The sequence below is a fragment of the Peromyscus californicus genome, unplaced genomic scaffold, assembly GCF_007827085.1.
Source record: "Peromyscus californicus insignis strain IS unplaced genomic scaffold, ASM782708v3 Scaffold_6__1_contigs__length_162567912, whole genome shotgun sequence".
Classification (NCBI taxonomy): Eukaryota; Metazoa; Chordata; class Mammalia; order Rodentia; family Cricetidae; genus Peromyscus; species Peromyscus californicus.
The window spans coordinates 122,506,316-122,532,845 of NW_026294584.1; the positions used below are offsets into that span (position 1 = coordinate 122,506,316).

The 26,530-nt window shown below is 40.1% G+C and overlaps 1 long non-coding RNA gene across 1 annotated transcript in view; it reads right to left on the minus strand.

Annotated features, from left to right (window-relative positions):
* LOC128099868 (uncharacterized) overlaps window positions 1–25,685 on the minus strand; it is a 37,149-nt gene extending 11,464 nt beyond the window's left edge. The window contains exons 1-2 of the long non-coding RNA XR_008214583.1: window positions 24,914–25,685; window positions 16,918–17,007 (exon numbers count right to left, since the gene is read on the minus strand). This is a non-coding gene — a long non-coding RNA (uncharacterized LOC128099868). The remainder of the gene's footprint in view (window positions 1–16,917; window positions 17,008–24,913) is intronic.
* Window positions 25,686–26,530: the final 845 nt, after the last annotated feature.

A 26,530-nucleotide genomic window follows, 5' to 3' on the forward strand; every position in this document is an offset into this window, starting at 1 on the left:
TCTGCCAGACTGCCTCCTAAATACTGTCCATGCCTACATCCATTATCAATGGTTAGGCTCTAACAGGGGTTCTTAAATATGAAGTTTAAAACATGCTTTGGAATGTGGCAGTACTCTCCATTGGGGCATGTCTATAGCCAGAAGTTTTCCTGTGTCCCACAGCCACTCAGTCCCCAATAAACACACAGAGGCTTACATTAATTATAAGCTGTTTGGTCTACAGTCAGGCTTATTGTTAACCAGCTCTTTTAACTTAAATTAACCCATTTATATTAATCTATGTATCACCACATGTCTTGTGGCTTTACCTGTGTTCCATTACATCTTATTCCCCTGGCAGCCTGCAGTGTCTCCCCTGACTCTGCCTTTCTTTTCCCCGTATCTTTGCTTGGATTTCCTGCCTGGCTATAACCTGTCTTGCCATAGGCCAAAGCAGCTTCTTTATCAACCAATGGTAGAAACACATATTCAGAGCATACAGAAAGACCCACAGCGCATGTCAAATGAAGAGTGAGGAGAAAACAGACATTATAGGTGATGGGTGTGGAAAAATGAGAGACATGATGAAGAAAGGATTGTTCAGCACATCACTTTTAGTGGTCATAGGCTTATGAGGACGCATGTTTAGTTTGCTTGTCAGATGTTCAAAATTCCATGAATGGACAAATTTCATATCATGTAGACTTATAATCAATTCTATCAAGTTCTACCATAGTATATTGTTTTAAGATAACTCTAAATAGGGGCCTTAAGAGATGGCTCTACAGTTAAGAACACTCATTGCTCTTTCAGGAGACTGAGATTCAATTCCCAGCACCTACACAGTAGTTTATAGCCATCTATAACCCCAACTCCTGGGGATCCTGCACCCTCTCCTGGTCTCCACAGGCACCAGTCACACACACAGTACACTTACATCCATGCAGGCAAAAATACTCATACATATAGAAAGTTTTAAAACATAACTTTAAATAATAATCTTTTTAAAATTAATAAATATATTCAGGCTACAAAGCCATAGAACTGCCTAGATGTTCCTGAGATAGAGAGGGAGCTCTGTTGAAAGATGGTTAGGAAGGTAAGAGAAAATCAATTCAAAGGAAAAGGAGAAGGTGGAGAAATGACCTGATAGTCACATAGATGAGTTCCTCAAGATACAGTGGCAGAGTGCTTTATGCAGCCTTGCATCACCATGACAGAATACCTAAGAGAAATAAAAAAAAAAAAAACTGAAAAGAGAAAGAAAAACCTAAAGGAAAAGCTTTCTTTTGGCTCAGTTTCAGAGGCCTCAGAGCATGGTCATATGCTCCATTGTTTCTGGGTTGAGATGGAGCAGCAATATATGGTAGAACAGAGATGTTTACCATGATAATCAGGAAGCAAATAGAGAGAAGAGCCTGGCATAAGATAACCCTTCCAGGACACACACCTCATAACCTATTTCCTCCTATCAGGGCCCCCGTTCCTGAAATCCTAACCACCTCCCAGTAATGCCATCAGTAGGTAAATAAGCTTAAGAAACAACATGGCACTGGAGAAGAAAACATTTCACATCTGAGCTCTAATCTAGTATCTGTCATATAAAAGACAGCACAAATTTGAGGTAATAGCATTGTTAGAAATAAACCAAGATGAGCATGAATCCTCAAAAGGCATCCTGGGAGGCAAAAAAAAAAAAAAAAAAACATACAGTACATAGCAAAAAAGGCAGAAAACACTAAATAATTCTAATGATTAACCTAATGCCCCCCTTACCAATCACGTTTAGGTAATAGCTTTTATATTGCATTTATTTTTCATTTTCTGAGATGTCAATCTGGGGGACTTTGTTGAAAACTAATGAGGTGAGAGATTATGCTGGCAATTACCCCCAAATAACAGACTGCTGAGTTTAACAATCTGTAAATTTAAAAAAAAAAAAAGAGTTTGCTGTTCTCGTTAGAGGGAATGAGCTGACGGCTCCAAGTATAGAGTGAGCTTTTATGGGTAGGTTTATTTAGGACTATAGAATAATCTTACAAATAAATTGTGGTAAAAAGGCAGCTGTGCTTCCCTTGAAGACCTTCAGCTTGCTAAATTCAGCAAGGCACAAAAATGAATGAACAATGCTTCTCAATAGGAGAGCTGTGATGCCCTCATCCAAATACCTAACACAATGGGGCTTGCCATTTGAGTTTCCAAGAAAGCAGTGCCCTTTTCCTTCCCTGTTGCCCACTTCGACTGTTTCTTATATGTCAATAGGAACAGAATAGAGCCCCTGGAAATTGTCATTGTGGTACTGAAAGCCTAAATCCTCCAGGCTGTCATTAACTTTTAAAGACCATCTGAAATTGTAACTGTGATATCCACAAAGTTCTGCCAATAGCCAAAAACGCAGACCTCTCAAACCTCTACTGTTGTCTTAATAAAATAAAGACTTGAACTTTGTATTCTGACCAAGAGCCAATCTCGGTTTCCATTCAACAAATGTGTATGTATCTCTTACTGGCTGACAGCAATTCATGATATGGAAAGACTCACAATAATATTCAAAGCCGGTAATATTTCTTGCTTTTATGGCATTCACAATACAGAGGAAAGACATATGTACATGAACTAATCATACAAATAAATGTAAATCAAGCTGTGAGTACTGTCATAATTAAAAGCACATCACCTTGGGTGTGGGGGAAGCATGAATATGGGCTTGGCAAAGTTGGTCAGTGGTCACTAAGGTAAGACAAGGATGGAATATGAGATAAGAAGCATCTTGCTGGAAAGGGAGACATCATGCTCCACAATCCTATACCAAGAAGTACTGCAATGCACACAAGGAAAGGGTACCTGGAGTGCAGACAACATTGGGTGGAAGAAGCTGCAATTTGAGCTGAGGCTAACAAGACAGACACTGTCAAACCATGCCAAGTAGAGGATGTAAGTTCCTATAAGTGTGATTGGAAGGCTTTGAAAGGTTGGTGGAGATGGGAGAGGAATCATATTTGTATTTTGAAAAATCACTCATGCTCAGGGGTAAATATATTGGTAGATCAAGAGATAATGGCAGGACTAAAGCAGGGAGCATTGAGAGTCCAAGAATCTTAAGTCATATAATGTCAACTGTACACAGAAATCTCAGAGCAATGAATAGCAGGCCCCTAATCCATGTTTGGCCATATGTATGGTAGGGATTAGGGCACAAACTGATTACAGGCATACACTCCACAGGGCTAGGAGATGGCTCTGTTGATAAAGTGCCAGTTCTTATATGGGAACCTGATCTTCAAAACTCATGTAAAAAGCAAAGAGTCATGGCTCACTCTTGTAACTGCAGCTGGGAGGCAGTTGAAGGAAAGGCAGGAAGATCAGTGAAGCTCGTGAGCCAGCCCCCTTAGCCTCATCCATGATTTTCAGGTTCTATGAGAGATACTATCTCAAAAAATTAAGGTGGATTAATGGCAAGATCGATGACTCAGCAGGTTAAAGCATTTGATGAATAAGCCTGGTGATCTGTTTACGATTCTCAAAACCCATGTAAAGGTGGAAGGAGAGAGCCAACTCCACAAAATTGTCCTCTTACCACCAAACACTCACTATGAAATATGCACCCCTCCATATATCATACACATGTACACATGCATATGCACACACATACACACACACACAACACACACACACACACACACACACACATACACACACACACACACACACACACACACACACACACACACACACACACACACACTTTCCATCCAGTCTTTCTGTGCCACTCTGTACTCTTAGACAAATTTTATATTCTCTCTGTATAAGTTCCAAACTTATCAGGGCCAGGTGTTTCTTAACTCTTACAACCTTGTGAACGAACTTACACTAAATATTCTGTAGCACACCCAGCAAGTTCAGAGAAGGACTCCAGAATCAAACACATTGATATGTTTGAAGCAAAATGTATAATCATTACCCCTACATGGGTTAAATAAAGGCACAGAAGGACTGGATGGAAAGTGTGTGTGTGTGTGTGTGTGTGTGTGTGTGTGTGTGTGTGTGTGTGTGTGTGTGTGTGTTTGCATGCATTGTGTGGTGGTTTGAATGAGGAGAGCTCACATAGGCTCATATATTTAAATTATTAGTTTCCAGTTGTTGGACTATTTAGGAAGGATTAGGAGGTATGGCCTTGTTTAAGGAGACGTGTCACAGAAGGTGAGCTTTGACATTTTAAAAGCCCATGTCAGACCCAATCTCTCTCTCTCTCTCTCTCTCTCTCTCTCTCTCTCTCTCTCTCTCTCTCTCTCTCTCTCCTTCCAACTTGCAGATCACATCTGTCATGCTTGCTACCATGCTTCCCAGCATGATGGAAAACCCTTTGAAACTATAAACAAGACTCCAATTGAATGCTTCCTTATATAAGTTGCCTTGGCCATGGGGTCTCTTCATAGCCATAGAACAGTAACTAAGATAGTTTGTGTCAATTCAGACTAGTTTTATGTCATCAAATACCTTTGCAACAACTTAAAAATATCATTTCTTCAGAACTGTTTGAAATTCAGAATTGCAGAAAGAATATGGTTCCTTCCTCTAAGAAACAGGAAGAACCAATGACTCATTGTTTGTAGACCCTTAGTACAGAGTCTGGGCAGGGAGTAAATGTTATAAAAGAATTTGTCAATAAAGAAATAAAAACCTGTGTCCCAAACTAGCTGGCAACATAAATTTGGGGTTTATTACTCTGTAAAATGTGATCAAAGGTAAGGTGTTATATTTGAGATTTGAAAGTGTCTTACAAAGGCCAGAGGCTATTTGAAGGCTTGGTGCCTGATAGCGGTAGAGTTACGGGGTTGGAGCTAAAGATTGCATCATAAGGTCTGGGCCTTCATCAATGGGCTAGCTAATTTATGGACTTAAAATGTACTGAGTGGTGGTAGAAGCAGAGAAAATAGGGCCTGGTTGATGGGAAGAGGTCACTGGAGTATGTTTTTTAAGAGTTTCTTAGCCTGCTGGTCCTTCCCCCCACCCCCCCATACACATATACACCTCTCTCTGATTTCTGAGCTATGAAGTGAGTAACACTCCTCAACCTCTTCACCATGATGCTTTGCCTTTTCATGGCCCAAAAAACATAGGAGTGGGTTAACTGCAAACATAAACATCTGAAGTCATGAATAAGCTGCCCCCCACACACACACAAACACACACACACACACACACACACAGAGAGAGACTGAGATGTAGGAACATTGCTGTGACTAACGCTGACCATATCAAACATTTGGAACTGATTTGTGAGAAGGATTTGGGGAAGCCTGATGGTATGGGCTCAAGAGGCCTTAAAATGCTGTAAGCAGAGCTTAATGCACTCTTCTTGTGTATGTTCAGAAGACTGGAATGCTGATAGGCATGCAGACAGTAAACACTATGCTCATGGAATTTCAGATGAGAATTGGGGCTCTGTTAGAGATTAGAATCAATGCATGTTACACTGTGGCAAAGAACATTTTTTTCCCACGTCCAGAAATCTTGTAGAAAGCTGAGTTTAAAACTAATGAGCTAATTACTCAAGCACTGGAAATGTCAAGGCATTTTAGCATTCCACCTGTGGCATGGTTATCGCTGGCTACTTTTAGCCAGGCTTAGAGTGAGAATTTGAGAATGTGAAGGTTTAAAAAGCTTGAAGTTTAGCCAGAAAAGAAATATATGCCAACTTCATTCTTCCTGAATAAGTGTGTCTACTACTGCTGTCATTGCCTGTGAACATCAAACTATAGATGCTTCTGACTTTCGTTAGTGATTCACACAAACAGCTCTCTTTGGAATTCCTGGGCTAGAACTACATACATAATTGGTCTCTCTTATCCTGAGGCTGCCAGCATCATTTTTATATGTACTGTGTGTTTATTTTCACTTCTACTTCAGACTTGAGGAAGTTTTTGATTAAAAAAAAAAGATTAAGCAGTAATTACAGATGCCTTTCTATGTAGCCATTTTGCAAAGAAATGAAATAAATTTCTATTTTTCTTTTATTGAAAACAGATTTTTTTAAGTTGGGCATGGGAGTGCCTTGCCTTTAACCCCAGCACTCCAAAGACAGAACTAGGTGGATCTCTGTGACTTTGAGGCCCACCAGGTCTAAAAAGTGAATTCTAGGATAGCCAGGACTGTTAACACAGAGAAACTCTGTCAAAAAAAAAAGAAAGAAAATAGATTTTTTTTTTTGGTTTTTCGAGACAGGGTTTCTCTGTGTAGCTTTGCGCCTCTCCTGGAACTCACTTGGTAGCCCAGGCTGGCCTCGAACTCACAGAGATCCGCCTGGCTCTGCCTCCCGAGTGCTGGGATTAAAGGCGTGCGCCACCACCGCCCGGCGAAAATAGATTTTTTTAAAATAGAGTATTACAGTATATTCTGATTACAGTTTCCCTTCCATCAACTCCTCTGAGTTTCTTTCCATTTTTTCTCCATCCAGATCCTCACCTTTTCTGTCTCTTGTTAGAAGACCAACAGGCATCTACAGAATAATAATAAGATAAAACAAAAACAAATAAATTGGAATAGTTCAAAATAAACAAACAAAAGAAAAAGAGGCAAAGAAAAAGCACAAGAAATACATCTAAACACAAACAGACACACATTTGCATACATGGAATTCCCATTAAAATACAAAACTGAAATCATTATATATATGTATATATATATATATATATATATATATATATATATATATATATATATGCACACACACACTGTAAGTTCCTGTAAAATTTAAAAAAATGTCCTGACAAAATATTATGAGACAAAGAACTTCCAAAAATGCCATTGAGTTCATTTTGTGTTGGCAATCTACTGCTGGGCATGGGACTCGCCCTTAAAATCCAGTGAGACTCCATTGGAGAAAAAGAAATTTTCATTTGAGAGTGGTTATCGATTGGAGATAACTTCTGGGTTAGGCATGGGAGCTTCGGTCCACTTCTCCTCTCCGGGCTGAGACCCCACCTGATGTGAACCCAGGCATACCTTGTGCATACTGCTACAGTCATAAGTGCACCAGTTGTGTTGTGTTTAGAATACCTTGCTTCTCTGGTGTCCTCCATGTGCTCTGGATATACACTTGTTCCATGGCCCCTTTTGAAACGTTTCCTGAGTCCAGAGGGAGGGATTTGTTGGAGACATCCCATTTAGGAATGAGTGTTTTAATATTTTTCACTCTCTGCACATTGTCAGGCTGTGGCTCTCAATATTTGTTGCCAACTGCTGCAGGCAGAAGCTTCTCTGATGATGGCTAGACAAGGCACTTATTTATGAATATACCAGAATGTCATTGGGAGTCATTTTATTACTACATTCTTGAAGCAGAACAGTAGTATTTGGTTTTCTCCTCAGTCCATGACCCATCTAGTTCTTGTCCACTTGAGTAGTGTTTGGTATGGGTTCTGTCTCATGGTGTGGGCCTCAAGCAAATCAGATATTGCTTGGTTACTCCCACAAACTTTGTGCCACAATTGTCCCAGCATATCTTGCAGGCAGGTCACAACTGTAGATTATGGGTTTTAGCTGAGTTGGTGTTTACCTTTTCTCCTTTGGTAGCATGTAGAGTACCGTCCAGTACCATGAACACTAGTCTATAAGGGTGAAGGCTCTACATGGGTACCAGCTTGACTTCTCTGAGTTCAATTTATGTAGGTGTTGTTATCAACAAGAGGGCCTTAGCATCAGTTTGTGGGAGCAGCCAACAGCCTCAGCAATAGCATGGATTGTTTGGGGGTTCACATCAGACAGCTTTGACCAACAATTCAATTAGCTGTAACCTATTCCTAGTACTGAAGATTCGTTTGAGGATGAAAGATATCCATCTGGACTCTGTCTCCCCATTCGTTCTTTGGTGATTTCATTTAAATCACCTTCATATATGTATATATGTTGGGAAGTGTCTACTGTATTAGGATTCCATATGACCCCTCAAATGGTCATGAATTTTCATTGTCCCTCTCCGTATTCCCTACTTTACCTCACCTTTACCCTCCCTATTTAATCCTCCCTCTTTGACACCTCCCTTGTCCACCCACATCAATAACAGTCCTCCTTCCTAGAGACATACATCTCTTCCTCCAGTCCCTTACTCTATGTTTAACCCCTGTCGGTTTTATGAATTGTAGCTTGCTTACCAATGACTTAACAACTATTATCCACATATAAGCAAATACATACCATATTTGTCTTCCTGGCTCAGGGTTACATTACTCAGGATAAATTTTTTCTAGTTCCATTTACCTGAAAATTTCATTGTTTCATCTTTTAATGGCTGAGTAATATTTTATTGTTTAAATGTACCACATTTTCTTTATCCATTGATTCATTCACTAATAAACATCTAGACTGTTTCCAGTTTCTGGCTATTATGAATAGAGCAGCAACGAACATGGTTGATCAAGTGTCCCTGTAGTAAGATGAAACATCATTTTTGTATATGTCCAAGAGTAGCATAGCTGGATCTTAAGGTAAATCTATTCCAAGCTTCCTGAAGAACTACCACGCTGATTTTCATAGTGGCTGTTAAAGTTTGCAATCCCACCAGCAATAGGTGAGTGTTTCCCTTACTCCAATCCTCACTAGAATAAGCTGTCATTGATTTTATTGATCTTGGCTATTCTTACTGGTGTAAGATGAAATGTCAAAATAATTTTGAATTGTATTTCCTGAATAATAAAAAGAGCTCCCGGAGGTATCATCTTCCCTGATCTCAAATTGCACTACAAAGTTATAGTAATAAAAACAGCATGACAATATTGGCAAAAAAAAACCAGATACATTGATAAATAGAATCAAATTTAAAACCCAGACATAAGTTCACATTACCTGATTTTTTATAAAGAAGTCAGAAATACACACAGGGGGGAAAAGATGGCATCCTCAAAAAAAAAAAATGGTGCTGGTCAGACTGAATGGCTGTATGTAGAAGAATGCAAATAGATCAATATTTATCATCCTGCACAAAACTCAACTCTGTATGTCTCAAAGACCTCAACATAAAGTTCAGTGTGTCAACCAGAAAGAAAAGAGAGTGGGGGCTAGCCTTGAACTCATTGGCACAGGAAAAGACTTTCTAAACAAATATCTGTAGCACAGACACTAAGAACACAGTTAATAAATAGGACCTAATGAAACTGAAAAGTTCTGTAAGGCAAAGGACACCATCACTCAGACAAAGCAGCACCACCACTCAGACAAAGCAGCAGCCTACAGAATTGGAAAAGATTTTTACCAACTACGCATCTGCTAAATAACTCAAAAAAAAAAAAAAACCTGGACATCAAGAAAACAATCCAATTCAAAAATGAGGTACAGATCTAAACAGAGAATTCTCAAAAGAGGAAACACAATTAGCGAGAAAGAAGAGGGTTTATATGAGCAAGAATTGTTGAGACCAAGGTTGGATAAAGCACAGGGACAAATAGCCAAACAAATGGAAACACATGAACTATGAACCAATGGCTGAGAGGTCACCAACTGGATCAGGCCCTCTGAATGGGTGAGACAGTTGATTGGCTTGATCTGTTTGGGAGGCAACCAGGTAGTGGGACCGGGTCCTGTGCTCATTGCATGAGTTGGCTGTTTGAAACCTGGGGCCTATGAAGGGTCGCTTGGCTCAGCCTGGGAGGAGGGGACTGGACCTGCCTGTACTGAGTCTACCAGGTTGATCTCAGTCCTCGAGGGAGGCTTTGCCCTGGAGGAGGTGGGAATGAGGGGTGGGCTGGGGGGAAGGTGAGGGGGGGGGCGGGAGGGGGGGAGAACAAGGGAATCTGTGGCTGATATGTAGAACCCAATTGTATTGTAAAATAAAATAAAATAAAATAAAAATAAGAAGAGGAAACACAAATTGATAAGAAATGCCTAAAGAAACATCCTCAGCCATCTGGCTGCCAGCTTTTTAAGTGAGCATTCACCAGGTTTTCTGGTTCTTAAGAATTCAGAGTGTTCATTGTTGAGCCACACATCCTCCAATTCTGTTCTTTAAGTGAGCTCTAATACATAGGAGCTCTACTAAACAGTGGCCTCTCAAGTCACTGTGTACCCTTAATAGTTTCTGCTGCATTTTAGCATGTTTTTGCTTTTCACTGACTTTGCTCCCTCCCCCTACAGCGATACACAGAAGCCATCAACTTCCCATCTGCTCATCTTGATATCTATGTTTCACTTCTCTTCAAGTTCCAGAAGAACTTCAAATGTCATGAGGAACGTCCATTTTACAATGCTTTGTGGACAATCTGGGGGCATGAGGACTTTGAGCCCACTCCTGACCAGATAATAATGATGTTATAGGAATTTTATACCCTGCCTTCTCACTGATTTTGTTCCACTGATCACTTCAGGCCCCACTCAGAATTTACCACTCCTATAATATAACACACTCTCTTTATTCTAGACCTCAACCCTGAACAATCTCAACTTTCCTCATAGAACCATCACCAGGAATTCAACTAGCTCATAAATTCCACAATCTCTGATATGAATCACCAGGATCCCAGAAAGATCCACTTGGACAACACAATACTTGTCCGAAGAATAGAAACCAACAGTTATTCTCATTGAGTTTGCCTTTAAACAAATACACCAGAGGAAGAGCCAAAGTTAACATCATAGACTCTACCTTTACAGGCCCAGGAAAGTTAGAACTGTGATTCCCTAATGTGCAATATCAGGAAAATAGTAACAGTGGAAGCTATTCTGCCTCCTCCATATGGGTTCTATGACTATCATATGAGATACAATGCAAATAAAAGCGACCTTGCAGTTTGGGGCTTATTGTTGTTATCATCTGCTCTTTTATCATTGAAGTTCTTTCAGCAGGGAAAGATATTCTAGTATTGGAAAATGTCCTCAGAAAAAGGATAAATTTTCATTGTCAGGGCTTTATTAAAAACATAAATGAACATTTATTTGGGACTTACCTCAGGCTAGCCACAATTTCAGATATTTTTCCATGTATTATTCATTCAATTATAAGACCTTCTTTGAGAACAATGTGTGCCTTATTCAGTTACTAAGTGCTTCTAGTTTTCATCACAAGCTGAATATAGTTTTATGAAAGTCATATTCACTTATAATGGATGATTATCTTGGAAATAATGATACCTCAACTAAGTATAGTGATTGACATTTTATAGAGAGCAGAGGTCACATTCAAATGTCCTAACAAAGTACAAATTAATAGTCTTTTACATCAGGGAAGGAAACTTAGACTGAGATCATGGCCTGAAAAGTAAGAAATACGGGTAATGAACTCATGTCTTTAAAATACACTCTTTGTTTTCCTTTTACAATTTTCATGCTTGTGTGTATGTGTGTGTGTGTGTGTTTATATGTATTATTCATGTGTACATTTATGCTTGCATGTATGTGGGTATATGGAGGGGTGTATGTCAGGAATCATCCTTGGTCACTCTTCTACATTATTCACTAAGGCAAGGTCTCTCAGTCAAACTCAGAGGTCACTGATATGACTAGTCTCCCCAGTCAGCTAGCTCTGGGCATCCTTTATCTCTGCCTGCTGAGGCAGTAATTACAGGTGGCCACCATACTCCTCCAAAGTCTCTGTAGGAAGGCCTGGCAAGGGCTGTGCTGCAACAAGAATTTTAATGAGTATGTGCTAAATTCCCCCGCTCAGATCATTTCTTCCAACTATTTCATTTGGAAGGAAAATGAAACAGCATGGGACACAACAGAAAGTAGTGGGTGTCATTAAACTGGTATAACAAATGGAAGCGTGGAGAAAGAGACAATCTAATGGCCCCATGGAAATGAAAAAGCAAGGCTTGCACCTTGGTGCAATTCTCCACTCTCCCCCTTCAGTCCTCCTAATAACACTGACTTATGGCTTGTAAAATGCTACAGCAGAAGGGAAACGAATTCCTGTTTGCCTACCCCTGCCACCTCCTTCCCTGTGTCAGTGATACTGTGGAAAGCTACCGTATAGACCTAATACTTTCTGCCACACTTCAGTACACTTTTTCTTCCCATAGCTTTTGCTTTTGTTTTTCCTACAATGAGACAGAGAAGCAATTACCACTCTGTCTGCTCATCTTGATACCCATGCTTCACTGGGCCAGAAAGAAGAGGAAATGAGAATGAGAGAGCTGAAGATCAAAGACCTAAAACGTGAGGAAGATATACAAAGTTTTTAATTCAATGAGATTTGCGTAGAAATGGGCACTTAAAGTTTCTACCTTCCTCAGTTTCTTAAGGAAAAGTTTAATTGCATCTGACTAAGGCAAGGAAATATGAAATAATACCTTTAAGATTCATGATGTCTGACATACTATACCTTGCATTTATATTGTGACTTACTATAAATAAGACATGTTCCATACCTGATTTCATGTATTACTAAAGCAATGCTAATTCATTAAGTAATCGTTTGAGCTTAGAATCTGAAAGGATTTAGTAGAAAAAATACATATCATTCTGAGTAGCTACAAAGGACTACTCATTGAACTGAGTGATTCGCATTTGTTATCTCCAGTCCCCACAATGACCCAGCAAGGCAGGCTCATCAGTCAGGATTACAGCAGAGTTTGAAGTCCTCCAACACATATTGCGGAAATAACCAAGACCAGGAACAGCAGAGGAACTCGGAAAGTGTAGCAAATGGCCACAGGAGCCATAGCTTTCCGTGGAGCGAAGCAGCCAACTCTGTGAGGCAAAAGGAATCAACACAGGGGAATACTGTACCCACTGTGCCCTGCCTTCTGGCTTATTGTTTGCCTTTCCTCCCATCACTCTACTAGCTGAACACAACGGGGACCAAAGGACAGGATACCCTACCGAAACGAGACAACTTTAACACAAGAGTCCTGAGCACAGGGCAGAGTGGAGAAGGTGAAAAGTGTGTCTAGAGGGGAGACAAAGTTACCTTTTCTGATCCATCCTTTCCTCTAGTACCAACTCCCATCATCTACTTGTATCTTTAATACAATTGAAAACCACTCCAAGTCAGAATGGGATGATGACAATCCAGTCTCTTAAAAACTGGAACCTAAAGCGTAACTACAACCTTTTAAAAAGAGACTGAAAGCATGCAAGCGAACCAGGAATAACTAGTTAGCATATAATGCAACTATTAGAATGTCATTCTGCAGTCTGTAATTGAGCACAAGGCCTGAATTGATGAGCATAGCAGCCAGGCTCCCTCCACCATTCCACACTCCTCTTTTGCTCTCTGCATATGATTGTCTTCTTTAGTGACAAGATGCCTGGCTCTAAGGGGTCACTGAGACCCTCACCCTCGGTGAGTGAACTATGGTCATGAACAGAGAAAACAAGTGTTTTCTCAGTTTCAGAAGCAAGTATTATTGATATGCTTCTCTCCAAGAATCCTGATGTCCCATGGACATCCTCCTCTACTATATAAATTCAGTCCATACCCAGGGCCAACAACACCTACTGACATAGTTAATGAGATCATTTTTCTGGTCCAAAGAACAAGATAGAGAAGGGTAAACACCACAACCCAAGAACAAAGATTCGGCACCACAGAGATTCATGTTTCTTTATCAGTTAAAAAGTTAAGGCATCTGCTGCAGGAGAAATGGCTCAGTGGTTAAAAGAATTGCCTTCCCTTTCAGAAGACCTGGGCCCAGTTCTCAGCACCCACTTGGAGACTCATGACCATCTGTACTCCAGTTCCAGAGGATCTGACCCCTCTTCTGGCATGCCAGAAGCACCAGGCATGCATGTGATACACAAACATGGATGTTGACGAAACACCCATACGTGTGAAATCAAAATTTAAGTTGAAAAACAACAAGGAAGAAAAAGAAATTAAGACTCCAAAAGACAAAGGAGTTTGCCTCAGGTCAAACAGTCTAAATCCTGTGTTAGTCTGTAAGCCACTGACATCCAATGGAGGAGAAAAAATGTCTTTCAGCTTCTAGTCAATGAGAATTAGGTTCATCTTAGATGCAACCAATTATCAGCTTAAAACACTTTGTTACACTGATAAGAAAATCCCAAGTTCCCTCCCATGGTCATTAAAATTAAAATGTAAAGATTATGATGAGTACGGGATTGAAAGAGATCTGCTCACTCTGTGTAATGTGTTCTTAAAGATGACATCACCCCTAATCACCACAACCTGTAACCAGCCACTAGGATAGCAACGTCTAATTCAAATACATGTGATGTATATGAATAACTATATTTTCTGGTAACCATGTTTTTAAAAGTAAAAGGAAATAATTGAAATTTGTTTTACTAGTATATCTTAACCCAAAATGTTCAAAACATACTCATGAATACACAGTTCATTTTTATAAAATTGACTCATTGTGATATTTTCATAACTTAATGAAGAGTTATCTTAATGATAACAAACCCATTAGAGCAATGGCAGATTACCTGGTTTACAGTCTTGGATAATTTTTTTTTTTTTTTTTTTTTGGTTTTTCGAGACAGGGTTTCTCTGTGTAGCTTTGCGCCTTTCCTGGGACTCACTTGGTAGTCCAGGCTGGCCTCGAACTCACAGAGATCCGCCTGGCTCTGCCTCCCGAGTGCTGGGATTAAAGGCATGCGCCACCACCGCCCGGCAGTCTTGGATAATTTAATGAGTTCATAGAACTGCTGGAAACCCCACAAGACTGTATTTATACATCCATCATTATTAGGACTGTTGTAACCTCCAAATAAGCAAAAACAAAACAGCAACAACAAAACCACTAAGGTAGACAACATCTGGGGAAGAAAAACAATGCTGACATCTGGCCTCCATATACATATGCATACATGCACACACACACACACACACACACACACACACACACACACACACGCATACACACACACACACACACACACACACACACACACACACACACACACACACACACTGAGCCTTAATGCCCTATAAGGCAAAGACAGGGCACACACACAAATGCTAGCGCCCACTTCAAGGAGACAAGAGCCCTGCTCCTGGTTTATTGTTCTTCTATCATAAACTCTTACAATTCTTAATAATTTTGTATTTGAACTTGTAGTTTTTTTTTTTTTTGGTTTTTCAAGACAGGGTTTCTCTGTGTAGCTTTGCGCCTTTCCTGGAACTCACTTGGTAGCCCAGGCTGGCCTCGAACTCACAGAGATCCGCCTGCCTCTGCCTCCCGAGTGCTGGGATTAAAGGCGTGCGCCACTTCAAGTGAAATTTGATGAAACAACAGAGAACTGTGTAAGCAGAGAAGATAGATGTAGCATGGAAGTTGTACATGTCCTCTTTTATTTTTCTGTTGCGCTATAGCATGCATGCTGCCTCGTTAGCAGGGAATTCAGGAGTCAGACCGTGTGGAACAGTTCAACAAGACTCACAGTCAGTAAAAGACAAATACACAACCAAGTAAGCAGACAGCCTGGAGAGGCAACACTTCTATTTGACACAGTTTGCTCAAACTCAGGACATTTTTTCCTAAGAGACAGGAGCCACCATCATCACATCCTTGACACTTGTGCTACTTCCCTAACTTAGTCGGGCATGCTGCAACTAATGACATGTCAGAGAGGGAAAGTCAGGTAACCCATGGCACTTTTCCCTTCATCCTTTCTCATTCCTCAGTAAGCCCCAGGTAAAGAGTGTGGGGAGAATGTGTATACACACGGAGACAACTAACTGGAGAGTTAGCTTGGGGCACATCGTCAGTGTTCCGACAAGAACAGAATACCTTGTGTACAAGCTAGGGAACTAACGGAATGACTCTGGTGATTCTTCATGGAAGTTAAATGTTCTTGTATTTGTGTTAAAAAGTAGAACTGGGGAGCTGGAGAGATGGCTCAGCAGTCAAGAACACCTATTGCTCTTGCAGAAGATTCAAGTTCAGTTCCCCACACCTAAGTCAGGCAGCTCAAAACCAGCCATGACTTTAGCTCTGGCCTCCATGGGGCACCTGCACTCACATTCACAGGCCCCCCCAACAACACATACACATAATTTAAAATGAAAATAAAATTGAGGTTCTTTTTATTAAAAATTAAAAATAAAAATGACAATTGAGTTTAGTGTGACACACCTATAATCTGAGAACCTAAGAGGTTGAAACTATAATTTAAGGTCAGCCTGGGAGTCTGTCTCAACAACCAACAAAACTATTATGGAATGTAAGCTAAACGGTTAAAAGAAACATGCTCATCCAAAATTTTCATTTTTCCTTGTTTAAAACAGCATTAAACAGGAAGAAAAGCATCACAGTCAAAACAGCAACAACAAAAACTGTCAAGAAAAGGAACTTGCTACACACCAGTGCTTGTCGTGACACTTGTGAACCAAGCAGTCCAAATACTAACTCCGCACTGTGTCTCTAATATGCTACACATTAAGCCCAATGAGCAAGAATTTAACTTTTACTTACTACAGATATTCCTGAATGTGTATAGTACACCTCCCCTCAAATCCAAATATGGCCTCAACATTCTTCTCAATGCCCAGAACAACATAGGGAAGATCTAAGAGTTAAATCTACATCACCTCCCTTCAACTCTATAGACCATACAGTAAAGTTTTTGAGCTATAATGGTCCTTAAATATCATTTCATCCTAAGACAATTAAAAAAGGTTACCCTGTGTGCTCGCTCTAATTTGGTCATATGGTAAGAGATGCATGGTGGAATGTAATAAAGATTCCGAGACCATTTGGAACCTGTTGCAATCAGGCACATGCCTGCTAAGTGAGGAGTTCAAGGAAGGAACGTCAGAAGCTCATAGGCTACTCTGGTGGGATAGTGTAAGCTCTAGGAATGCAGGCTCAGGGGGATGTCTCCTAGATTTAAAGTCTTACTTCTTTACTGATGGCACAACCTTGAGAAAGTCGAAAAGTCACTCTAATAATCCACCCCATCTATAAGAATGATGATTTTTAAAAATCTACCTCATAAGTTGTAAGGATTTAGTGAAATATATAATCAAGTTTAAAGTACCTGTTCCATCATCTAGCTTACCCCAGGCACTCGGCACATTTCTCATTATATACTGGCATCAGCAATTCACACCATCTGATGATCTTGGTCCTACAGTTAACAGTGGGAGAAACAATGTCATTATTATGCTACTTACAGCCTAATCCCATCTTTTAAAGTATACAATTGGGGAAGCTGTAGCTATGGTAATGTTTAACTTTCCCCAAAATCTCCCTTTCCTTCAAAATTGAAAACACTCAAATTATCCTGAACTGGCCCTCTCTCTGCTCCCAAAAGCATGGATCCCTGAGCAAGCCACTGCTCTCTAGTCTCTGCTGTCTGTTGTTATTTGTTTCTGTTCTTTAGGGAGCCCGCCATCCAGCTCCCAAATAAATCACACACGGAAGCTTATTCTTAATTATGAATCTTAGCTTGGCTTGTTTCTAGCCAGCTTTCTTTAACGTAAATTATCACATCTTCTTTTTGCCTTTGGGCTTTTATCCTTTCTTACTTCTGTAATCTTACTTTCTTGCTCTATTGCTGGTTGTGTAGCTGGGTGGCTAGTCCCTGGAGTCCTCCTCCTTCTCGGGCTACTTCCTACTCTCCTCCCAGATTTCTCCCTCTTTATATTCTCTCTGCCTGCCAGCCCTGCCTATCCTTTCTCCTGCCTTGCTATTGACCGTTCAGCTCTTTATTAGGCCATCAGGTGTTTTAGACAGGCACAGTAACACAGCTTCACAGAGTTAAACAAATGCAACATAAACAAAAGTAACACACCTTAAAATAATATTCCCAACAGCTCTCCTCGCTTGTAAAACCAAGAAATTAAAATCCACTAATGCTACAGATTGGCCATTCCTAGGCATCTGTATTCACAGGGGTGAGGACCACAGTTTAGTAGAGGTTACAAACAGTAATTCTTTCATTTCAGTTTTGACAGTTTTACTATAAACTAGCCAGCCTGGTATTCCTTGCACAAATGTATGTATATGTTCCATCTTCTCTAGTCTTAAAATTCTGGGATTTATTGATGAATGATTCAGTTGAACACCAAAAAATGACCCCATTAATTTTCCAGTATATCTCAGGGGTTCTAAAATGTTGTGACCCAACACAGTCATCTATGGCATTCTGCACTCTTTCAGTCAAGGGCCAGTGTGATGCTAATGTGTTCTTCTCAGCTTGACTCCCTACCTTCCCAAGTGCAGACATTTCAGCTATAATATAAATTCTAGTCTTTTCCTGTTCTGGTTAGGTCTAGATACCTGAGCACCATGCTTCCAAAATGAGGAAGAATCTAAAATAACCATCAAACTGAGAGGAGGCCTTTTTATTCATTTATTTCTTGTATTGTTGCTGTATATGCGTGTACACGTGATGTGTGTGGGTTCATGTGCCACAGCACATACATGGAGGCCAGGAAACAACTTTATGAGTTTTCTCTGTCCATCTTTTAAGTGGATTGGGAGGTGGGGGAATGATCTAACTTATAGCACCAGGTCTGCACAGAAAGTTCCCTCACCCACACAGCCATTGCACCAGCTCAAATCCAGGTATTAATCCACATTCTGATAGACAAAATAATATTAATATGCCTGCTTTACAGAACATATATTTTCACTAGACCTTTTTATATAGATATGTGTGTAGGACTGAGGTTGGGGATGAAAGTCAGAGGACAGTCTCAGATACTGGTCCTTTTCTTCTAGCTTATTTGAAAGAGGCTGTCTTTGTTGTTTACCACTGTATAAACCAGGCTAGCTGGCCTGTGTGTTCTGGAGATTCAACTCTCTCTGTCCCTTGTCCAGTTGCTGTGCACTCAACATCACAGGTGTACTCAACCATGTCTGGCTTTACATGGGTTCTGGGGATTTGAACCCAGGTCTTGACATTTGTACAGGAAGTGCTTTACCCAACCCCTACATAGGAAGTTTCAGGTCTTCGTAGCTTGAGATTATAGCACAGCTTTTGTAAACTAGGGATCACACACTCTGATCTCAGTGAGACCTTCCCTACACATTTCAGACTGCAACACAAGTGACAAGAATGTAGACACAGCAGCCACATTGAGTCGAATCCTGACTCTCAGTTTCAGCTGCTGACCATGATCAAGCTTCTCAAGTCTCTTACCTGCCTTTGCTTGTCTATCTGCAATATTAGCTCCTGAGAGTTGTATATGGACTTAAGGGGCAATACACATTGAGCATCTGGCCAGCTGACTGCCTGTGTTTCACTATGACAATGATCTCAAGCCTCTTGAAATAATGACCCCTGTAGTTACCTTCTAAGGTTTGCACTCTTTCTCTCTTCCTATTTTATGGATATACTAAAGTTCAGAGAACAGCACTTACTTGCCTAAAGCAATATTTGACTGCACACGGTGGTGCAGACCTGTAGATGCAGCAGTTGGGAGCCAGAGACAGAAACATCAATGCAAGTTCAAGACCATGCTGAACTACATAGGGAGTTCCAAGCTAGCCAGGACTGCATAGAAAGACCTTGCTTCAATAAATAACTTTTAATCACATTTTAAGAATTTTATTAGCCAAGTATGGTGGCTCATCCTTGTAATCACAGCACTTAGACAGAGTAGAGAGATTGCTCTGATTTCAAGGTTACAAAGTGAGTTCCAGGCTCACTCTGACTACAGTGTAACATCCTATCTCAAAACATCTTTTAGAAAAATAACGAGTTGAGCAAGCCAGGCTAGGACAACAGCCTTTAGCACAGACAGCACTAGAACCCAATACTTTCCAAACCTCAGAGCACTGCCTTCCCCAGGAAATGCTCACTCAGTTCATTGTATACATACATGTGTATATCTGCTCTATTAACTGTTTCTATTTATCTAGGCCTCTTGAGTAAGGATGTATGTCCTATCTTGATTGCCTGGCACCATCCCTAGCACACAGTATACAGACCTAAATGAGTAGATCCACAAGTCCTTTGCACAGCTGAGCTCTTTAAGATGTTGCAAAGACACTGACAGTCAGTTGTTTTGCTCTCAGAGAATCAGCATATTGCAGTAACGTAGTGAGGGCTTTGCAGCCAGCCACAGTACGAGCTCAAAACATACACCTGTCACTGACTCATCAATCTGGTTATGGCTAGCCACTTCACTTCATGCCTGAGAAGACACAGTAAATGCAGGGAGGATTGCAGCCAAGCACCCGATTCGTTACCCACTGAAAAATAAATAGGTTCTCTATTTTCCTCCCCATATTAATCATGTTGCTATCCTCTTTCATCCTGACTCATTCTCTTTGTATGTATGTGTGGATATGAGTATGTGCATGAAAGTGTACATGTGTGTGCAGACATACATGCATATGTCATATGCATGGGCATGTGTATGAAGGTCATGGAAAAACCTTGAATGTCTTTTCCCTGGAGCAACCGACTTCTCTTTTTAGGCAGAATCTCTTGCTGACTTGGAACTTACTAAGTAGGCTATACTGGCTGGTTTACGAGTATTGTAGTAACTTAGAGAGGGAGCTTTGCAGACAGACAGAGTATGGGTTCAAAACATACACCTGACACTTGTTTAAGTGGGAACTCCACCTCAGCCCCTGGCACCCTGGCATCCATATACCCAAAGAGTCTGGAATGTTCTGGTGGAAGATCCACCTCAACTCCCTTCCCCCATCTCTTTCCCTAAACCTACCCCTTCAAAGCCTGCCAAACACAGCTCCTCTGCCAGAGAGGCTCAAGACCACTCCCATAGGGTATATAAGCTGCATCCCAGAAAACAGACACATGGTTTTCTGGTATCCCGTTCCCATCTCCTCTCTGGGGAGCCAGAGAATCACCCAGGAATGCTTTACCCATTAAACTGGGTCTTTTCTAATTTGGTCAGATTTGGTCTGATTTGGATTGCTGTGTCAGCAGAGAGGCTTATCGAGGTGCAAAAAATTTATCACCACTGACTCATCAATTTGGCCGTGGCTAGCCACCTCACTTCAGTTCCTTCTGCTATAAAATGGCTATGGCAATATCTCCATCATAATCTTATAACTAATAAATCAGATAATAGTTGATGATGAAGCTTGTGCATCAAATTGGCTAACCTATAATATTCAAAATTCACTTAGGCAACACAACTGCAAAGATTTTATAGATTAGCTAAAAAAATTTTAATAATGAAAATTAATAGATTAACTTAAAATGTTTAACAAATTTACTCCAATGACAGCCCAAGTTCTGAGCACTAAGCCAATGTGAAATGAAAGAGATTAATAGATTGCTCATGTTAACCTTTTAAATTACTGATACTATGCAGTAACAAACTGAATTGCTCATATTTTAATCATGCAATATTATTTCTATGAACTATTGATGAACAGAAGGCAAAAGTTGAGAGAAGTAGAAACTAGATCCTACTGGGGGGGGATGGGCTTGATTTGACTAAGAGATGAAAGTGGAAGGAGGAAAGGAGGTGGGAGGAAGGGCGGGAAGAAGGAAAGAAAGAAGGAAAAAAGGAAGGAAGGCAAACAGTGTCCACTGAACCTGAAGCAGGATAAATAAATCAGCTTGTTTTAGATAATGAACTTCGTCCATTCAAACTCTGTCATGTAATAAGTAGCCAGCAGATAAATGACTGGATCAGGACACTGCCTGGCAGGTCAAAAACCTTTCTTCCAGGCACAGTGCTAAGCAGTTTATTTAGAAAATACCCAAATGTCTCTTGGGTCTACACTATTCAAGACAGCAGCAGGCCTTTCTGCTGCATCAAAGTGCACCCCATGGATAAACGTGCCCAGACTGAAAGGCCAGCAATCCTGGGCCAGCTGCTGGAGCACAGCTTTGTTCTCACCCCTCATTTTTGCTTAAGTGATCACAAACTGACTGTTATTAATGTCATAATTCCAACTTTGTTGGCCATTACACAATTAGCACCTTACAGACAACATGCCTACTTTTTAAACGTGACATTTGAGTTAATATCCTATCCTTTAGTCAAGGCACACTGCACTAAAAATCCCCGGAATCTGAAGGCAGTGAAGGTTCAGCAATCGAGCCTTGAATCCTGATTGCCATCACTCAGAGCCCACAGTAAAGAGGGCCATCTGCATTTTGAGGAGACATTAGCAAACCCCAGCTCATCATCGGGACACCAGTCCAATACGACTGTGACATACCCAGGAGAAACAAAGAACAAGCCACATATATACTCCACCTGATTCACCCGAATCTTTTGTTATCACTAGATTCCATTTGCATCCTGTTCCCAGCAGAGCACATTCCAATCAAGTTTGGGTCTTCCAGCCAAACTTTTACCTCTTCCTTCAAAATATTTTCAAAAGTATTCTTTAAAAACTTACTAAACATACAACGCCTTGCTAGACATACGACATGGAGATACTATTCTTATCCTCAAAGAGTTTATAGTCTAGAGAAAGACAAAACACACAGATATAAACTAGACACAGACATGGCACCATCTTGGCACAAACGCATTCATAAAGAGTCATGCAAATGACTCACTCAGCAAAGTGCCCACGGTGCAAGCATGGAGAGTCCCATGGAAAGCCTATGATCATGCAAGAGGAATAAAAGCTTAAAAGGGGTCTTTTTAAACTACCAGTGCACCAAAAGAAGTCTTTCAAGGAACATAATTTGCCTAAGAGCAAATGTCAGCTAATAAGTAGCAACTCAGGGCTCTAGTTGGCCTGAGTGTCCCTTGCCTCAGCAATCATCAAAGTCACGTGAACGCTGCCTTTTAATGAAAGCAATTTGCTTTTGCTACAGGAAACTGACTGACAACAAAACCCTTCTAGACAGAGTTCTCTAGAAGAAGGGTACACCAAAATTACCTGACTGGAAAGGATAACAATTTCCTGGAACTAAGGCAGGGAGATGAAGCAAACAGAGCACAGAATTGAGAAACTAAAGACCTAAGTGTGTTCGTTTTCTTTTTCTGACTTTGGTACTTACTGTAATGTGTACATGGAACTGCTATCAACTTTAATCAACATTACTCTGTAAATTGGGAACCTAATCAATTCAAATACTCCTAGTATCTTACAAAGTTACTTTAGACAAAAGCAAATAACTTCATAAGTGATTTTTGGGCCTTGCAAAACTATATGGCAGTAGTTCTCAACCTGTGGGCCCTGACCTCTTTCATAGAGGTCACATATCCGACTTCCTGCATATCAGATATATTACAATTCATAACAGTAGCACATTACAGTTATAAAGTAGCAACAAAAATAACTATGGTTGGGGGTCACCACAACATGAGTAACTGTATTAAAGGTTCAAGGCATTAGGAAGGTTAAGAACTACGGGGATATGGCTATGATCCATAGAGTCTAGAAAAGTATAATAATGTGAGACTGGAGGGGTGGTTCAGCATTAAGAGCAATGGCTGCTCTTCTAGAAGATCCAGGGTCAATTCCCAGCACCCTTATAGTAGTTCTCAACCATCTCTAACTCCAGTTCCATGGGATGTGATGCCCTCTTCTAGCCTCTGCGGGAACTGCACAAACATAGTACATACACATACATTCAGGTGAAACACTCATAAATGTAAAATAAAAATAAATAAAATCTCAAAAGAAGAGAAGAAAAGCATAACATGTGGTTATGTTACTTATCAATGAAGAGACTACCTTTATTTTTCAAAAGTGTCAGCCCCATATCTTCCCCAGGATTCAGCATAACCAGTCGAGTTTCAAACAACATCTTGAATGTTAAAGTAATTGCCATTCAATTAAATAAAACATTCATGTTTATTCTTTTGATTCATTCATTCAATAAATGTGCATAGCCTATCTAATCTCTGCATAGTAGTATAGGAAACACCCACTCCTATATCACATACTCAGATGGATGAGGCATAGGCTAGCCACTCAGGTAATTAGGGCCCATCATATCCTAAAATTGAAACATGGTTCCTGAGACACAAAACTATTATTTCAAATATAATTTTATGAAGAATGTATGTTTCAAAGAACTTTAAGCAGGTTAACCATGTGCACGGCTACAAAGAATTATTTAATAGCCTTCTTTGGGTACTGTATGAGTGCTCTCAAAAGCAAATCCAAGATGGCAGTTTCTAAGGACTGTGGCTATGAGAAGCTCAGACTTTTAATTCTCCTGAGAGAAGAGTAGAAATTTGGACACTAGAGAAGTGGGAAGATGCCATCAGTAGTAGTCTGTTTCACACTTACAATATTGAGATGCAAAACGAACAAACATTAATTTACAACTATTAAAAAGGAATAAAGTTATTATCCTAAAAGAGATGTCCATGTGTTTTAAGTCAATAAGAGTCTCTATTTGTTTTGGGTGTTTTGGGTTTTTTTGTCATATGGAATTATGAGGCCTTGGGAATGGAAGCAAGCACAAGCCTCCCCGACGTTTCCATGGCCCTTGTCCTCTTTTCTCTTTGACTACTAAGATAGCACCCATGTCAAATGACAGTGTTTAGGAAATTATAATGTAAGGACATTTAGGGTTCTTTATTCTACTTTGTCCTTTTAATTTCTTTTTAACAAAGAATTCCAAATATGAGACACACAGCTGTTTGCATATAAAACCCAAAGGGGACAGGAACATCATTCTTTAGCTATCAAACTATATATGCCTCCTACAGAACGAGACGGTACTCTAATGATTTGAAGCTCCTCTACACCCCCTCTCCACAAACAAACAAAACCATGCAGTCTAATAGGGAACGTGTTTGAAATTGAAGTCTACAAATGTCTGAAGTAAAGCTCAGCCCTGAAAAGTAATCAGGGTGTCCCCTGGTACAAGCTAATGCCAATTGCCTCCAACAAGATCCATGGTACAGTTTTAAGTGTAAAGGACACAGGAACAAGGGCCATTAAACAACCTAGCTGATTAGACAAAATCCACATTACCTGTTCTGTGATATTTAAACAATAAAACAACAACCCTGCAGTGTTTGTACAACTCAGAGTCAGAAGAAAACAAAAACAGAAATATAATTAAATGAGAGTAGACTGAAACTTGTAACAAAGAAACAAAAGAGCCTGAAAACCACACTTACTGTTTTCACTCCTTCACACTGCTCCTTTGTGCCCTTGGAAAGTCACTTGGACTCTCTGGATCTCATTGTCCTCTGTGAAATGAAGAGGCTAGATTATATAATCATTTACAGTGGTGAACAGCTGTATGATGTAACACGAGGGAGTTACAAGGTCTGGTGTCTTAATGCCTGGTCTGTCATGAAATGTTAGGCAAATCATTTAACCTTCTCTAAGCCCCAGAATGCCTCATCTATGAAATGGAGACAAAAATCACCTGCTCTGCTTCTTTTACAAAGCTCAAAATAGCCACACTGAAAATGGTCAGAGAATTATGGATGCAAAACGATCAACCACACTGAAAATGCTTAGAGAACTGTGTATGTGATACTATCCACATGGACTAGAATCACAGGATCATCTTTAAAACTTCCAGAAACATTCAGTGGAAAAATTTTTGTCTTTTTTCTCAATTACCACAGGACCAGTCTATTGCTATGAGCAAATTTGATGATTGATAAAATTGCAGCAAAGTCTATCCCATGAGGTAATGCGAATCAGAAGAACTTCAGACACAGATGTTCCACATGACCTCCAGGAAGGCACTTTGATCACCCCAACTTCCTGCTCTCACAGATGTGGGGCTAGACGAACTTTAGTGCAGAGTGTTCACCAAGTGATCACTAGGTACCATGATCTTCTACTGCATCCCTTCCTTGGGTCACGTGTCACAACAGAAGATGCTCAGCAAGCTCATGGGTGAAGTCGCTGCATGGATATACATTTGTTTAGTCCCTAGTAATCAGTCACAGGCAGGCAGTCTGTCCCAGAGTCCATACACATGACCACTGAACAGAAGTTCTCAACCTTTTGGGGTCTAGCACTCTTAAAAATAATTGAGGGCCTCTAAAGCATCTTAAGTGCTCTATTTGTATTTACAATATTACAGATAAAAATTGTAGGAGATGGAGAGATTGCTCAGTGGTTAAGAAAACACATAGCTCTTCAGAGGACTCGAGCTCAATTCTTAGAACCCACATCAGGTAGCTTACAGCAGCTCCTGACACCTGTACTCACATACACATACCTGTACACACACACAACTACACCCACATGCACACACACACACACAATTTTTAAATTAAAATTGAGAAAAAATAAAATATATTAATTCATTTCAAAATAATATTAACTCATTATCCATTAACATGAATAAAATATTTTGTGAAAATCTGTGTTTTTAGCTAGGTATAGTGTCCCATGCTCTTAATCCCAGCACTTGGAAGACAAAGGTAATCAGCTATCTGTGAAGCTAAGCTGTTCTACCTAGTGAGTTCCAGGCTAAGCGGGGCTTCATAGTAAAACCCTGTCTCAAACCAACCAACAAATAAATAATGAAGAAGGTATATGTCCTCAAAGTAAAATAGTGGGAATAATGATATCCTTCTGTTTTATAGGTTTCTTTAAGGCCTGGCTTCAGAGAAGGGTATAGAAGTGACAATTTCTTCCCCAATGCAAACACCAAATCCAGGAAAACAAAGCATTGTATAAACAACTGCAAAGAAAACTAAGAAGAAGACAAACACAATTTTATCAGTGCAATGTTAACATTTATCTAATAAGCACCTTAAACTTCTAAA